Genomic DNA, 17,970 nt, shown 5'->3' on the forward strand with positions numbered 1-17,970 from the left:
ACTTTCAAGACATTGGTAATGAGACACTTAAAGAGAAAACATTACAAGCAAGGTATAGTTTCTTAATTTATAAATAGTCTAGCCTGCATGATCACATTCAATAACAACATTAGATTAATTAGAAAATTTCATAAAAAAATAATCTGGATAATTACTGTTGTCCCCTTGTACTTTGGTTTTATTACTAATCAAACATTGTTCTTTACAAAATTATTGTTGCCCCCTTCCCTTCTAATGATGTTACATAACTATTAAGTTTGGATATGTAATGTCTATATTGTCTTCATTAAATTAAGAAATCAAAAGACGATACTACCCTCATTTATAAAAACTAGAGTAAATACCAGTTTTACTATTATTTCAAACTCCATCTAGTTTGAACCCCCCCCCAAAAAAAAAAAGGCTTCATTCATACTTTGTTCTCTCTCTTCCCATTGACGATGATAAATCAATGTCGAACCCTGTTCTTTGCTAAACCTAAAATCTTCTCAAAAATGTTTCTATCTTTCAGTGTGCCTTTTTTCCCTTCTTCTTCTTCTTCTTCTTCTTCTACTTCTTCTTAACAGCCACGCCAACGACCGTTCAGTGACTCCAGTATCAATAAATTTGACAATTATAAATTGCAACCACAAACACTCTTACAATGACAGAGACCTCAAATTCTTGCAAGCAAGGGTTTTTTTCTTTCGTCTTTCTTCTTTCTACCTCCTTTTCGATTTATTTTCTTGGTAACACATCTATTATTCAAATTTGTTAGCTTATTCCAATGTTTAAAATATTTTTATCATTTGCCATCTTCTTTCACAAACTTCTCTAGAAAACTTTCCTGTAGAAGAAAGGAATTAATTAAAAATCAAATTGTGCATTTGTCTGTATAAGCAATATAAGAAAATGGATTTAGTTCCCTCATCTTAAATTTCTATTTTGAGTTTTATTCAATCATTTTTTTCTTTTATTTGCACTTTTCTTGTTAGAGAAGAAAACTGATTTATTTTTCTTATCTTTAGTTTCTATTTTGAGTTTTTATTCAATCACTTCTTTCCTTTACTTGACCGTTTCTTTTCAAAGAATAAAATAGATTTATGATTAGTTTTTTCCCCTAATTAATTAAGGGTATATTATAACTTGACAAAATGGTTAATAAGTAAAATAAAAATTCTATTGTTATTTTGGGTTTCTGAGAAAATATAAAGATGTCACATCATCAGTAAACTAATAGAGCTTAATGGAATATGGCATTAGTAATTATAGACAAAGTTAAATGTGGGATTAATAATTTTAAAGTACAAGGAATAAAGTAGTAATAAAACCAAAATACGGGGGACAACAGTAATTATCCCAAAATAATCTCAATATACCCTACTTCTAATGTTTTCTTCTTGAAGTGCCTCATTACAACATTTTGAAAGTCATAAGTATTGATTGATTTTAGTTCCCCCCCCCCCCTTAAGATGTTGATTTTAGTACTGAGAAGATGTTGGATAGTTTGGCGTCTCAAGTAATAAATTTAAACTAGTCAATGTCAATTGATTCAAGTTGAAAGAGAAAAACCAAATGGGTTAGGGAAATATAGGGTTAACTTAGGTATTTAAAAGTATCAAGGGAGAAGGAGAGGTGATAGTTTAATTTTTTAGGGGGAACTAGATGTGAAAGTTTGAGTAAGTGAATTTTTGTCAATAAAGTCAATGTAGAGGGTAGTGGTAGAAATTTGCTCACTCCCCCAAATAGTCCGATTTTTCCTTCACGGCGGTATGGAGCTAAAAGATCCACTACCTTAATTCTTGTTTCAAAAATAGATAATTTGGTATCGAAGCTTATGAGATGTTGTGCGGGTCTATGAATAGGAGATTTTGCACAGATCTATGAATAGGAGATGTTGTGTGGGTATCTACAGGACCTAAATTATCAACAGGTTCTCCAAGAACATTGAAAATTCGTCCAAGAGTTGCTCCATAGACTGGAGCACTTAGAGGAGCTCCCGTGTCAATCACTTTCATTCCCCTCATCAAGCCATTTTTAGCACTCATGGCTACAAATCTAACTCGATTATTTTCTAATAATTGTTGTACCTCACAAGTCACATTAATTTGCTGGCCAACCGTATCTCAACCCTTAACTACCAAAGCATTGTAAATATCAGGCATCTTGCACGGGGGAAAAGCTACATCTAGTATTGGGCCAATGATTTGAGCGATATGCCCCATATTTCTTCTTCAAGTGTGGTAACTCTAGGACCAGAGGTGGTAGGGTTGATTCTCATAATAATAAAGTGAAATATGTCTATTTTATTTTACTTTTTTTTTTTTTGAAAATTGGTAGTCTTGTATTAAGGGATTGAGACTATATATATACCACTAGGAGCATCAAACCTGTGACCTTTTCACTATAAAGGTGCTGATCATTATCGATTGAGCAACCCTTCGATTTTCTTATAACTTTGACAAGTTAAAAATCCTTCAATTCCTAATTAAAAATAAAAGATTGTGGCACAAAACACCAATATGTGGAGCCAACATCCAATGAATGGTTTGGATCCGTCCCACATATCCAAACTTCTCAAACACATCTAGGGAAATCGTCCTTGAATCTTATATGATTCATCCTCTTCTATTCTCCCTTATAATATATTAGGTTATTTTTATATTTTTTTCCTTTTCATTTAGTATCCGTTGCAGGGAACGAATGTTCGCCCAGTTCGCTGGGCGATATGGCAAAATCTTGCTGAAATATCGGCGAGATTTCGCTACCTCTAAATGCAATTTCGTTCAATAAAAAATAATAAAAATATATGAAAAGACCTTTACAGCAGTGTACAGTTCCACTTCCCTAATAAAAGTATTTAAAAAGCAAATATGTCAAACATCGAGTACGAGTCCCTATGCACCATAAATGTGAAAGTTCAAAAGCTAATAAAAAAGTATTAAATATCCTTGCAAAAGTTGCAATACATCAATCAGTCATTTGAAAATAATAATAAATTGATATTCAAAGTTTAAAGTGCAAACAAAATACTCTCTCTCTCCCACTCTTCGTCCCAAACAAGTATCTCCCTGCAACTATTTTCTCTTCTCTCTGCAACTATTTTTTCCTCTTTCTGCAACTATTTCTTCTCAAGAACAAGAGCAAATCTCAACACCAAGCTTTCTTTCTTTCATTTTCTCTTTCTCTCTCTAGGAACACTCAAAAATTGCTTACACCAACTCTGCAAGCATGGGACACATGCCGGAGACTGCCGCCGGCCTCATCAGCAACGAAATATCGCCAATTTCGGCGATAAACCTGCAAAAAGGCGAGATATCGCTGAAAAATCGGCGATATCCCGCAAATCTCGTTTTCGCCGGGGCTATCGTTTCGCTGTTCACCGAAACTGCCGAAATTGCATTCCATGATCCATTGTTCATTTCAAGAAGCATGGATGCCTATTACTAAAACATGATGGGCCAAATCAATTTGTATCTTAAGAGATAAAAACAATTTTCAAAAAAAAAAGAAAAAAAAGAACGTAACTAAGATAGTAAATAATATGTAGCCCATTAATGAATGTTAACCGTAGTGGGTGGGACCCACTATACTTTGCTACAAAGGCAGTGGCAAATTGATTATGTATTTTAGATGACTATTCTCTATTTGGTTGAGTCTAATTAGGACTTTAATATTGTTTTCCCTCACTTAGTTGAGTTTAAATGAATCTCTAATTAAAGAATTTGGGTTGAGGGAAAGAATATTACAAAAAGATAGATGAAATACTAAACAAATCGATTGAAAAATTCGAATACTCTCCCATGCTCTCTATGTGACTTCTCTCTGGAAAGAAGTTAATCCAGAACCTCCATCACTGTGGTTCGTCAATTTAGAAGCGTAGAAATACCTACGAGAAAGCATATCAAAGAAATAGAAATGTAAAGGAACGGAAACTTAAAGAAGCATCTCTTATGTCTAGATCCAATGCATTCAAGATCTCAAAGATATATGATCTTGAATCCATCTCTACAGTAATTATTTAATAGTGGTATCAAAGCTAGGTTGTGGTTAGGATCGCCGGCAATGACTGGTTTTAGGTGTTGGTTGATTTATGATGAGAAATCATATATATTTTTTCCATTGACATGATAGAGTGTCAGAGTTCATCCATGCCAATTGTTTGACCTCTACCCGATCTGATTCATGCAAATTTAATTGATTACTCAATTCGATCAACAATTCGTTTGGTTTTAGATCTTCAATTTATTTAAATTCGCGTATGAATTTAAAAGGAAACCATTTTTTTTTGTTCATGTACTACTCTAAATTTTATTGTGGTATTTTTTTTAAATATAAAAAAATAGACGTCTGTGTGGGTGATATTGTTTCACTACTCATCAAATACATTAAAATAAAAAAATCCCTTAGAGATTTGCGCGTCTCTGATAGAGAAAGAGACATTTCTTTTTTCTTTTCTGTTCAGAGAAAGAGACGTTGATCAGAGTTTTTTTTTTTTTTTTGTTCGAATTGGGCATAGTTTCCAAAATTGGATAGAAAATTAAAAAACGTGTGACCGAAGAATGGGTTAGAGTCAAATCTTTTAAAAAAAAACACTTTTTCAATAGTTTTTGTTTTATTTGTTGATATCAACAAAAAAGGTTTGGTAAGATTTTTCCCCCCTTATCTGACGAATTTTTATCAAAGTGTTTATAAGCTTCTCATTTGATGATTTGATGAGGCTTTTTTTTTTTTAATCATTTTTTTCTTTTGCTAGTGTCATTAATAGAAAGGGGGGAGGGGGGAAATGGGACTTTGATTAGAGAAACGTCACTTTATCAAGGACCTAGATTTTTGCATTCTTAAAAAGTTGGATAAGATACAAGGAAAATCTTAAAGCTAAAATGGGATGGGATATTTTTAAATTTCTCTTGATTTGTTGAGGTTTTCCTATGAGGGTTTGACAAAGATATGATGGACTTTGTCTGTACCATTTGTTAGCCACATAAAAAAATTAAAAAAAAATTTCTTGGTAAATGCAAACCATAAAAGAAATTGTTTCTTTTTTGAGTTAATTTTGACATTTATTTGTTATCAAGTTTTTTATGAATTAGTCATTTTTCTTTCTATATAGAGATGGCTTCTACGAAAGAAAAATGCCCGTTAGAATACTATAGTCATGGAGAATCTATCTAAAATTTTATTAATGCAATTGTTATGTATGCATTGATTATTTTTGAGATTTGGATCTTGCTATGTATGTGTAACTTTATATTGACAAAATTATACACTCCCGTGGTGGTGGATTTTATGTAATGTAATTAAAGGGTTGTAATTTTAATTATTTTTTAGAAGCCATGTAAAGTGTTGTCATCGCACTACGAATCACAATCTTATATCCACTCAATGTGTTGTTTCAAATATTAAATTTGGGCTCCTCTAGTGGGACCCTGCCTATCCGTATGTATGGCACAATCTTATAGTTGTGGAATCTTAAAATCCCTCCTTATTTGTTCGAAACCTATTGAAATTATATGTTTTCAATTCACTTATGAGATTTGATTACGAGCTTAGTGAGTTGTTGGTTTCACTGTATGGGTGGAAAACCATTAATTTTAACTAGACAAAAATCTAAATGTGTACTAAATGTCCTATTACGCATTGTTGAATGTAGTGATATGACCACTTTATATGGAGTAGTTGACCTTGATAGATATTGTAAGTTGGATGAGACCAACTATGACGTGTGGCATCGTAGGATTATATCTATGCTCAAGGAACAAGGTTCCCTAAACTTCCTAACCTTTGAAATGAATGATCCTAAAGAGGGTAATGCTGTTTGACACTATCAAGAGAAGGATGCTTATGAAACTTGGTTTAGAAAGGATTGCAGGATATGTTACTCCATGCTTAGTAGTATGCATGAAGACCTAATTAGTGTATATGAGAAATAATCTATTGCCAAGTCTATGTGGGACCAGGCAAAACTAGAGTATAGTGGTACATCAACTATTAGGTTAAGGGCCATGACCTTGAAGTTAGATATGTACTATAAGGACCCTGAGCATACTATGCTTAAGCACCTAAGTGTTATGAAAAAGATGATTAGGAAATTGGAAGATGTTGGGAACACCCTTACAAATGAGCAATAGGTTCAAGTAGTCATTAATACACTACTTGATTATTGGGCCCAATAAAAATGGTTCTCACACATAACGATGACATTAAAACTTTCAATGATGTCGCCGTTCATGTGGAACTAGAGGCGAAGCACTAAGAGGTGATTCTAAAACAAATCATTTTCACCAAAAAGGGGCAACGCAAGACATCTCAGTCTAAACACAAAAGACAAGGCAGAGCAGGAAATCAGGTTAAAATTTTGAACCTAGCACTAAGTGGAGGCAAATATACCAAGTGGCAAAGAGGTAAGCATAGTAGAAAGAGAGATCCTTACGTCAAATGCTATAACTGACAAAACATGGAACACACACTTCGCTTGTGATTGCATTAAGCCAAAGAATGTACCATTCTGATCCCTCTCTCTGTATATTATTATGTGTGTACATGTTTGGTTGCTCATACTCAATATGAATGGATTGTATATATGAGCAACACGACATATTGCTAGAGATTGAGGGCGACTTATAGATTGTAGGACTTTTCTGGATGGCTCACAAACTATTTACATGGGAAAAAGCATAAAGGAAGTAGTACAATGGGGTAGTACCCCTAAGCTTGTTTTGCACACTAAGTACACTTTACTTCTCCATGACTTGCTAAAAGCGTCAAAAAATCCGGTGTAATCTAGTTTTAGTTTTAGTACACTTTTGTCTTTGTTAAACTCCTTAATATTTGATAGTTATTTTGGAAATACATTTAAATGACAGTTTGTTTGGAGTGTGACTTTAGAATGATTTCATCAAGTTAGATTTACTTAATCTAACTGTTTCTACTTGATCTTTTATGATCCATGTTTATTGTGATCTTGTATATTCTCCAAGCATGTAAGATTAGGACACATGAATCATGATAGAGTTGTAAGGGTAGCTAGAGAAGGTCTTCTTGACCTACTGGCTATGGCAAATCTATAGATATGTGGGCCTTGTTTAGTTGATAAGGCTTACTTGAATCTTTTGAAAAAAGTATCCTAGACTCTAGAGCTTATCCATTTGGACATTGCAAACAACTAATGTGAAGGTACTTTGAAAAGTCCTTTTACCCTATAATAAAAATAAGGTAGCAAATAAGAATTTTTTTTGCTTTTATATATGTTTAGGATGGTAATGATGCAAGTTAACCTCTCAATATCTTCCTGGGGGACTCTTTTGTGATTGCAACCGACATCTATAACAATGTGCCATCACAAACAAAGTCTTGCCATGCCATGTTCATTTTTTTGAGACTGATTTCCTAGCATAAAAGACGCTAGCACGGATCTTGAATTTATGAGATAGATATTGACGAGAGTATCTCATTTGCTCTAGGTGAGGGTGGGGAATTAAAAGCTATCCTGAATCGCTAGAGAAGATGAGATTGATCATCAGTCCAGTGGGTGTGTGCTACCAAGTGGGAGTATACAACCAAATACTCAAGATCCCTTTGTGTGTAGAAGCACATGAGATCACATTTATATTTTATCCTTTTGAGATTGAAAAGAATGCTATTAGTCGTGCTTCATGAGATGAGAAAGAGTTTGCTTCAATGTGTGAAGCACTCCCTTTAAGCTAAGGAAATGAGCAAATCTTCTATGGAAGATGAGGTCTATCTTCTAGTGCATGCTTTGCAGCATCGGGATATGCTTAAATAGAGGGTGTAGACTACAATGTAGGCTACATTGATGAGTCATTCTCCTTTGCTATGAGAATGACCATATTTTGCCTCATGTTTGTCATAAAATTGGATTTAGAAGTCTACTAGATGGATATTCATAATATCTTTTCCTTAGTGGAGAACTAGATGATGAGTCCTTTATGACTCAACCAATGGGTTTTGTGGTCAAGGAATAAGGGAGTAAAGCATGCTAACTCAAATATTCATTATTTAATCTTAAGCAATCGTCTAGGTGGTGGTGATACATGAAATTTAATCATTCTATCACCTCCATTAAGTAAAGGAAATTTTATTTATCCAATTATGTTGACGATATCCTATATGTTAGAGAAAAATGTTGAGATTTTGTTGCCACTCAGAAGTGGTTGTCCAATATTTTCTTGAAATGAAGGACATGGGCGGGGCCAAATTTGTGTTGTGCTTGAAGTTTGTGAGGAAATGCATTAGGAAATTCTTTTGTATGATAGTTTTCACCGGACTTATTGTCACACCCCACCCGCCGGTCTCGGTTACCCGCCCGACAACCCGTGGGAGTGATCCGTCACAGGATCCACGGTTTTTGTCCATCAATAATAATAAATGCAAGTAAAAATAATCGTGAGCAAGAATAAGTTCAATAATTCAATAAAAGTTACAGGAGTCCAAGTACTCCAATAAAATAATCAAGGAAATAATAAATAATAAAAAAGAATATGAGTTCAGCGGAAGCAATAAAAAGAATTAAATGATTTTCTTTCCAATTTCTTTCTCTAAAGCTAGATAATGTTTCTCATGTATTTCAAGAAAAGGGGTCCTCCAGTTCTTCTCCATACGATAGGCAAACTGCTTGACAACCTGTCTCCTCCGCCCATCAATGGGTACTATAAGCGCATTCCATGCACTCACAAGAGCTCCCGCACAAACTATCTCCATTTCCCATTGCCTGTGCCACATCTTCTTCATACAAGAAGGCTCTTTCATGGGAAACCAATCCATCTTCCGGCATATATCCTCCATCTATACAGGCTAATATAACATAGACAACTAAAGAAATGAGTTATGACGAACTCAATAAGAACAACATTAATTCCCATTCATGTGTCAAACCATCAGAAATGCACATATTATATGTATGAGTGCAAAGTATGAATACTACTAAGATCTAACTATTCAAGTCTCTAACAATTGACATGCTTTAAGATATACACCAGCCCTCCTCTGGATAGGTCTAGTCACTCTGATCCAGCAAGGATTGGTTACCTCTGTAGGGATCCTGGGTAAAATGGTAAGTCCACACCTGGCTCTCAAACCATGGCTAGGGTTAAGTCAACACTCTCTCACCACGACCATTGGCATGAGTACTGGCGCATGTCGGGGTTTCTAATCCAATGCAAGTTATAATGGTAACATACTACATGAAGTCCAGATACATCCCCTATGGCACCAACCAACTCGGTTCAGTATCCTTTGCAACCTAAGAATGAGAACCCTCATGGACTGGCTACCGCTATTGGACTCCATTCCATAACCCTATGGTCATCTACATATTGTTGGGGCGGAATGCTCTCATGACTCCTCATGACACCCGGTCCATTCCTTAGACTTCCATTAGCCCAACCCTACCATTGTATGACCAACAGTGGACCACTGAGTCTCCACACTGACTCGTTACCTACCGTTGTAGGATGAAACAGAGTCACATCATCGTTGTCACGGGTCATCCGGCTTCAATTCCCCTACCGAAAGGGTAGTAGTATGTGGGGTACCTAGCCATGCAACTCTAGACTCTACCTAGGTATGTCATCCAGTAGCTATGACAGTGCTGGAAACATGAGCGAGCATGTGTCCCATAGCATAGCCCTCTGATATCTCAAGTCAAGATATCCTAATGGAATACCCTTTCCATCAGAACCACAATACATCAATCATCATCATACCACATTCATAATTGACAAAGTATATGTAAAGACAGTGCAAATGACAAGCATACATTAAGATCAGCAAGCTATTCATGGTTACAACAGTATAATGAATGAAAGAACAGTATTGAAAGACACTGGACTAGCATGTTCAAGTCATTACATAAAGATAGGATTGTATGTCCTTACCTGTAATAAGTAGAATTCCTTTGGATTGCAAACCAGAAACAATTATAAGACTTTTATTGGAAACAGAGGACACCTATAAACATGGTTACATTAATAAGTAAGTTGAATGAATCAAATCGGACAAAATCCAAAAGTTATATGCTCACTGGAAACCAGCCGGTCGCTTGGGCCGGTCGCTTAGGCTGAGCGACTGCCACTAGTGACCGCCCCAAAAACAATGAGTTTCAATGACTTAGGCTTCTGATCATCTGTTTTCAATCCGATTTTTGGATGATCATAGTCCAAATTTCAAATCTAACACTCCCACAACCAAGGGTAATACGAAACCTAACAATTGACATCAAATTGGTTACCCAGAATCCCCCCCTTGATTAGATCAGTCCTTTTCATGAAAGCAGGGTTTCGTTTTCGGACCTGATCTCATCAAGATCATTAAAAATGTAGGTACTGTAATAGAAAGATCATGAACAACCAAAGAGGAAAACTAATCTACTTTAATCATAGCTAAAGGTAGACTATGAGTGAACAGCGAATCACTTACCTCATCCAGATCAGCTATAAAAGACAGTGAAGCTTTCGGAACACTAACAGCACTTCAGAACACCTTCCAGCACGTCTCCACAGCTGCCTAATCACCAAAAACAACAATCATGAATATAATATTTGTAAAATAAACGAGGGTTTCTATTTATAGAAGTCTGGGGGCAAAATAGGGCAAAACCCCACAACCAGGACCAGGCAGTCGCTTGGTCCAATCAACTGCCACTAGCAAGCGCCCCCTAGTATATTGCTATACAAGGGTGCTTTGCTTAGGGGGTTGAAGTCCAAGTACAACCTAACCCGAATGAACACATAGGGGAGGTCTTACCTTCATTCCAGACATCTCCAGACATCACTTGCCTTCCAGAAGTCCAACTACCAAGCAAGGCAGGCTCTTCAACAAGAGAATCCAGATCCATGGGTTCAGGGTATGGATCATGGACTTCTATCCGAACACTCCACAAATTTACCCGGCTAAACCTTCGGGTTCTCGGACCTGCAATACGGATCCCGAGTTAGAAACGGGGGTTGTTACACTTATATAAGGAAATCCTTTGTGCTATTCCATGTGAGTAACTTGAAACCCATAAACACTCCAACAGGCAAGCCATGTATTTGGAGCCTAGACCAATCTTCTGAGATTAACGAAGAGAGACATAAACCATATGTCCAAGGTACCCAATGCAATATGCAGTCTGATGCACGCAATGATATGCATCCATGCAGGTATATGCTATGCAGTTGGGATGGTTATTCATTATAGAGTATTCTAGGACTTGATCATTAATGAGCAAAAAGGAGAATTCTTTGACATCTTTGTAGGGCTTTAGACCTCAGGCTTGCCTATAATGGTTCACATTTGAGACTGAGAGGTTAAAGTATTTTGGCCAATAAAAGAGATGGTGTAAATCCATATTGCAGTTTACTTTTTCCCTGAGAAATAGGGTTGTTGCATTATGAGGTAAGAAACAGGCCCACATTGCATTATCTTTGGTTGAGTCATAGTATGTTGCTAATTAGCAACAATTTTTGTTGTCATTTTACTTAATAGATGGTCACTTGAGCGACACTATGTTCATGCATTAAGGAAGCATAGCAGCGCTAACATGAGATCCTAGAATTCTGTAGGATTGCCGAACCTATGTGATATCACTACATTCACAATATAGTAGCACAAATATGAAGTAGTCCTAATTTATATCTCCACTGGCAATGAGTTGGTTAAACCTTATGATGAAGCTCATTGCTAGAGATATTTTTCCGTGTTCATATAAGGAACATGTGATCGAAGATGATTGGATAGGTATATCTTAATTGGAAACTTCTATTGATGTATAGACATATAATTTTTTTTTTACTTATATTGAACATATTCAGAGTTATATTGTTTGTACACATTTATTTATGTAAAGATGTAATTAGGTATTGAATTGACCCACTCACACTGGTAATTCGCCTTGGTGCTTGAGAATAACAAGCAAGATAAGCCTATGGTTTTGTAAGGCTTTAGGGGGGGGTTTAAAAATAATGAGGGGCGCTTGAAATCATGGTTTTCATTGGAAACATGCTATGAACGAAAGAGATGAACTAGAGATGATAAGGTCTCATTCTAGTACAAGAACACAGTAGATCAGAGGTATGAATAATCATGGAGAGGCATCTACAATGCTAGAATAAATCAAAATAAGAATATGATCATAGTTTAAAAAGAAATCATAAAAATCATATTAAGAATGAATGAGATGATCATGGCACAAGAGAATGAAAAGAGATCGTAAAGATATGACTACAAGGTTGCAGCATCTTCATCATAATCTCAGTTCAGAGATGAGAGTAATCATGGAAAGAATGAATCAAGAACACAAAAGATTGAATACTAACCTTTGATTGAAGAACAAGAAAGAGAACTAGCAAGGTTGCAAGATTAGATCTTCTTCTACACTTTTGGAGGCTTGGAGATGGTTTCCCTTTGTTCTCTAAGTGCTTTGGAGGCTAGGGATACTAAAATCACGAAGTCATTGGGTATATAGAGCAACATAACCTAAACAGAAGATTCTGCTCGAGTTCAGCATCTCTGGGTTGATTGGCTAGGTAGCCTGGCCTAGTTGACCCAAGCAAGCAGCAAATCCAAAGACAGGGATTTGAGGGCCTTCCACTACTTGGAATCAAACGAAACTTTAAACACATATTCTATAACTTACCTAGCATGGAAAAATGGCTTTAAATCATATCCCACCAAACTCTATGGTCATCAACCAATCTTCTCTTCATCAAGGCATAGTCTCTTTTCTATATCCAACACTGTCTTCAAGTATGGGGCATCATCTTCAATCTCCATAGGTTCGGAGTCGAACACTATTTCTTCTACTAATATGGCCCATAGTTGACTTTCACTTCTACTTTGGGTCTTTGAACCTACAGACAAAAGAGTATCCGGGTTAAGGTTAGGGCCGGGTTTCACACCATTTCAGTAGGAGTTAACGCCATAGCATGCATGTTGGTTGCATGTGCCACAGTTGACCGACAATGAGAGTGATAGAGTGGATCCTTGCTTCGTCACTGTGTGACCCATGGGATCATATTCATTTGATCCTACTTGTATCCTTCACTTTAGACTATGCCATGAAGAGGACACCCAATGATACTACTTTAGCTTGTTCCTTAGGATCAGGGATGATGTGGTCTCACAGGGCAAGACTGGAAAAGCAATTGGGAATAATCCAATTGAGTGCTTTGGAAAAACTTTTTGTTTTGTACCCTACTGTGATGTGACTCAATGCCTGGGCGACTTGTCATATTGACAAAGTCATGAGTACATCATATTAGACTAGTTCACTGCTCACTATGAGGGATCGAGGGTGTGGAATTGGGAATAGTTGAATTGTTTAGGGTATAATGAGATAATTTCAAATGATGTGCTATGTTGGTCAAATGGAGATTTGATATAGCACTCCTACCCTAGATACATCTCTTAGGTTGCATGTTCCATTTCATCATTGAAAGGATTAGAATTGATGAGAGCATTTGGATAGCTTTGCCACCTTGTGGCGAGTGGGAGATTTTAACCGTAGTGGGTGGGACCCACTACACTTTGAGTCGAAGCCAACAACAAATCGGTTTTGTATTCCTAAATAACTATTCCTCTACTTGGTTGAGTCTAAGTAGGACTCTAATATTGTTTTCCTTCACTTAGTTGAGTCTAAATGAAACTTAATTATGGAATTAGGGTTAAGGGAAAGAATATTACAAAAGAGAGATGGAATAGGAAAGACTAACTGGAGAATTAGAGTATTCTCCCTTGCTCTCTCTATGACTTCTCTCTGGAAAGAAGTTAATCCATAACCTCCATCATTGTGGTTCGCCGATTTGGAAGCTTGAAAATAACCTACGAGAAAGCATATCAAAGGAACGGGAACGTAAAGAGGCACCTCTAGTGTCTAGATCCATTGCATTCAAGATCTCAAATGTATATGATCTTGAACCCATCTTTGCAGTAATTGTTTAACAATGAGTAAAAAAGGAGACCATTCAATTGGGATCATCTCTTGGGGTACTATGGGTTGGAGGCACGTTGGCTTGTTATCCTTCCACCATCAAGAGCAGGAGGTTCTCATTACTCTGTGAAATGAGCCTGATGCATTACCCTCCACTTTAGGAACCATGAAGTTTAAGCTTTTGCCTAAGCCACATAGTTCAACTCCCAACTTGGACTGGACAAACCAATTTTAGCACCTACTAACCCGACCTAACATGGGTTGAGCCAACATGCGATCACTTTGATGCCCTGCTTGGTTACAAGCTCACACTGCAGGGCTTGGCAATTGATGACTGTAGAGCTTAGGTTTATAAAGAGGCAAAAATTTTGAAAGTTCTTCGATGTGGGACAAAAGACTAGTATGGGAATTAGAAATTACTTTTTAAATGTTGACTAAAGAGCAACGCATTATTTTATCTTTAAAAGTACTTTCTAAATTATGACTCTTAGACATGAATATTTTATTCTTTTTTGACGAATAAATGAATTCATTAACTAAAAGAGGGAAAAGAGGGGAGGGGGAGAGAAAAGGGATACCAGCCAAAACAAAAAATAATAAATTCAAGCTCAACAAAAGGCAGTAAGCTTCTCTTGCAACCATCACAGAGAGAGTATACTTTGAACCAAAGTAAGACTGGAAAACTAGGTAAAATAATCTTAGTTTTTCTCTCTCTTCGTTTTCTTCTTCTTTGTTAAAGATTTGAAATCATCAAGGAAATCTCCATAGCTTAAAATTGCCACTTGGTAATATTATTGCTTCTCCTCCAAGCATCGCGGTCCAAGACATACAAAAGGTAGAGGTTTCAATCACAAAAGCCCTCAAGGATGTCCATATCACAAAATGGGGAGAGGTCAATCAAAGGAGATATGGGGATGAGAGATGATGGGGTTACCTAGGCTCTTAAGAAAAATTGGGGATCCCCAATTTGGAAGGATTGGAAATAGAAAATGAAGGAGAAGAAGATGTAGGATCAAGCGCTTGTCGTTGCTCCAAGAGTTCGGACCTGTGGAGAATGTGCAACTTTATTTACTTATAGTTCAGCTAGCGCGCATCACAATTCGAGCTGGGATTAGCAGTACCATTGAGTTCCCAACATTAATCCCCCTCCCCTAGTCACGCCACTAGAGAGACTCAAACCTGAGCTAGGATCTAAGGGAAGATCTTTGGACCACCTCAGTACAATCAAGCTCCCAAAAACCCCTCACCCAAATAACGCCACTAGGGAGACTCAAACCTATGACCACCTACTCTAATACCACTTGTAGGATCAAGCATTTGCTGTTTCTCCAAAAGTTTAGACCTATGGAGAAGGTGCAACTTTATTTGCTTATAGTTCAGCTAGCATGCATCACGGTTCAAGCCGAGATCTGGGGTGAGATATTGGTCTACCTCAGTACCATCGAGTTCCCAACAAAAGAGAATGGCTAAGGGAGGGGGGAAGGTAGGAAGGGTTAGGGTGGGCGAAATGTCTGGGGAGTAATATGGGCTTGGGTTGGAGGGACTAGAAAGGGCTCAGGTGAAGGGGGCAAAGGGAGTGAAAATTTGGGCATAGTGGAGAGGGATTTGTTCTTGTGATAGTCGGGGCTGGTTTTAGGTTGAGACAAAGCTTGGGATTTGGTTAAGGGATGGGAGTAGAGTTAGAAGAGAGGGAAGGAGGGGGATTAAGAGAAGGCGGGCAGTTGGTGATGGGGCCCAGGGAAGTGGTTGTGAGGTTTAAGGGAGTGGGCTGAAGAAGGGGGTCCCATTAGGGAGAGAGGGCTGCATAATTATTGAGTTAGAGGGTGGGGGTTGGGTTGGTGGTGGGGACCAACTAAGAAAATCGAGTGGTGAAGTAAGTGATTTGGAGGGATAGAGGTGGAATCTGGATGATGCAAAGAGGTAGGGGGTAGAGGAGGTTAGTAAATTGTTCATTGCAAGAGGTAAGCAAGCAGGGGAGGGGTTTAAGCTATAGGACGAGGACCCAAGATGCAAGGCATGGAAGGATTACAAGCGCTAGTCGTACAAGTTAACTTAGGCAAGAGGGTTTCCATATTAGGCATGGATGAGGAGCAGGGGATAGCTTTAATCAAAAAGGGCTATTCTCCATTGGTTACGGCTGGATGTAATGATAGTATTGGTGATGGCAACACTATCAATTTTTTAGGAGGATTTTGAAATTCTATGTAAGCATCGAGACAGTGGTTGGCATTAATGTTGTCACAACCCCCCAACCGGTACCTTAACTGCAATACCCGGAGGTGTGATCCACAACCCCGAAGATCAAGTCTCAAATAATCATCCTCCCACATAACACAATAGTACAATCATGAACAAGAATATATCATCGTATTAATGTAATTAAAAGAATAATCAAGGTATGGATCTTAGAAGGATCTCAAAACAATATCAGAGTGTGGAAGTGATACCAAAATAATCAAAGTAATAGAGTGTGCGGAAGTAACTCTAGTAATAAAAATGCGGAAGAATAGTCAAAACTAAAGTATTACAACTGAAAGAAATAAATAAGACTATCAAACTAATCTATGTCTTCTACTTCTATTTTCGCCTTCTTCTCCAAGGGTTTGTATTCTTGTAACTTGGGATCAATGTCAAGCTTGTAATCCCACCATGAGGAAGGCGGCTTCTATCACTGTTGATTGGAGTTGTGATAGAACTCCATACTAGTACTCGAGTCGCACCACGAGCTACTATCAATTCCCATTGTTTCCTCAGTTGCATAATATAAGGAAGGGACCTTCAAACAGGGGCTCGGGATCTCTTATTCACTTACAAAATCATGTAAAACAAACATTGTCACTAAAGGGTGAGCTCAAAAGAACTTAGCGAGTAGTTCACATATAAATAAAAATTTCAATCCAATTGAAGAACATATCATAATGCAATATGATGTGAGACAATATGCAAGAATGCAACTAACTCTAACAGATGCTAGTCTCCAATGGTAGACATGCATTAAGATAGAATACCAGCCTCCTCTAGGAAGGTCTCGTCACTCTGATCCCTCACAGACTGAATACCTCTTTTGGGATCATGGGTAAGGGGTTACGGGCATCCCTCTTGGACTATCACCATGGCTGGGGTTTAGTCACCGCTCTCTCACCACACCATTTGGTATGAGTATTGGCGTGTGTCAGGATTATACTTAGCGCAATGCAAGTCATATACTAAGTCACATCAACTTAGGGTCGGGTACTTCCCCTCATGCTTCTCACAATGGGATATGGTATCCTTCCTCGTAGAGTCATCATATCATATGGCACCAACCAACTCGAACTACGGACTCTTAACCTTATTGGTCATCCACATATAATAAATGAGAAGCTCATGTCCTCTCACAGGTTGTTTACCAGTGTTGAACACCCATGAGGCCAGGCTTATTATGATGTGACCCTACCAATGAATGGCTCCCACAATGTGATTGTGTCCTCTCATGGGTTGGCTACCGGTCTTGAGCGCCCACAATCCCCATCGCTACCATGGGTCACTCGACCTCAATACCCATGCCGATAGGGTGTGATATGATGGGGTTTCTAACCAAACACTTCTAGACATCCTAGGTATGACATCTAGCAATTATGAAAAGCGCCAAGGGGCATCATAGGATCATGTCACATACCACCTCCATTGATGTCCCAAGATAGAAAAACCTAAATGGCATTCCCCAATTCACAATTACAACCTAAGCATTCACATTACAATATGATTTCAATCACATCATCATATCATAATTCATTCTTATTCCAAACATTCACATATTTACCAATTATGCATAACATCATTACTAACAATTTTCTAAAATTACAAAGGCATATAAATCATGTTTAAGTCCTAAAAACAACAATATAGAACATGCACTCAAGTCATATTACAAATAAGAATGTAGCTAAGGTTAAATGTAAGTGAACGTCCTCACGTTGTTGTCGATTCGAAACCTTTGAAGAGTTTATCAAAAGATGAGTTCAAACTTTGCCAAAAAGTCCTAACAATATGATGATTCAATGTTAGGAACAAACCCTAAA

The 17,970-nt window shown here is 37.4% G+C and overlaps 1 non-coding gene across 1 annotated transcript; it reads right to left on the minus strand.

Annotated features, from left to right (window-relative positions):
- Nucleotides 1-13,931: 13,931 nt before the first annotated feature.
- On the minus strand, nt 13,932-14,234 carry LOC149014267 (signal recognition particle RNA). Its single transcript, XR_016173849.1, has one exon.
- Between the last annotated feature and the right edge of the window lie 3,736 nt (nt 14,235-17,970).

Source organism: Hakea prostrata, chromosome 5, assembly GCF_041222555.1.
Source record: "Hakea prostrata isolate BN-2017 chromosome 5, UWA_Hpros_2, whole genome shotgun sequence".
In the NCBI taxonomy this organism is placed as follows: domain Eukaryota; kingdom Viridiplantae; phylum Streptophyta; class Magnoliopsida; order Proteales; family Proteaceae; genus Hakea; species Hakea prostrata.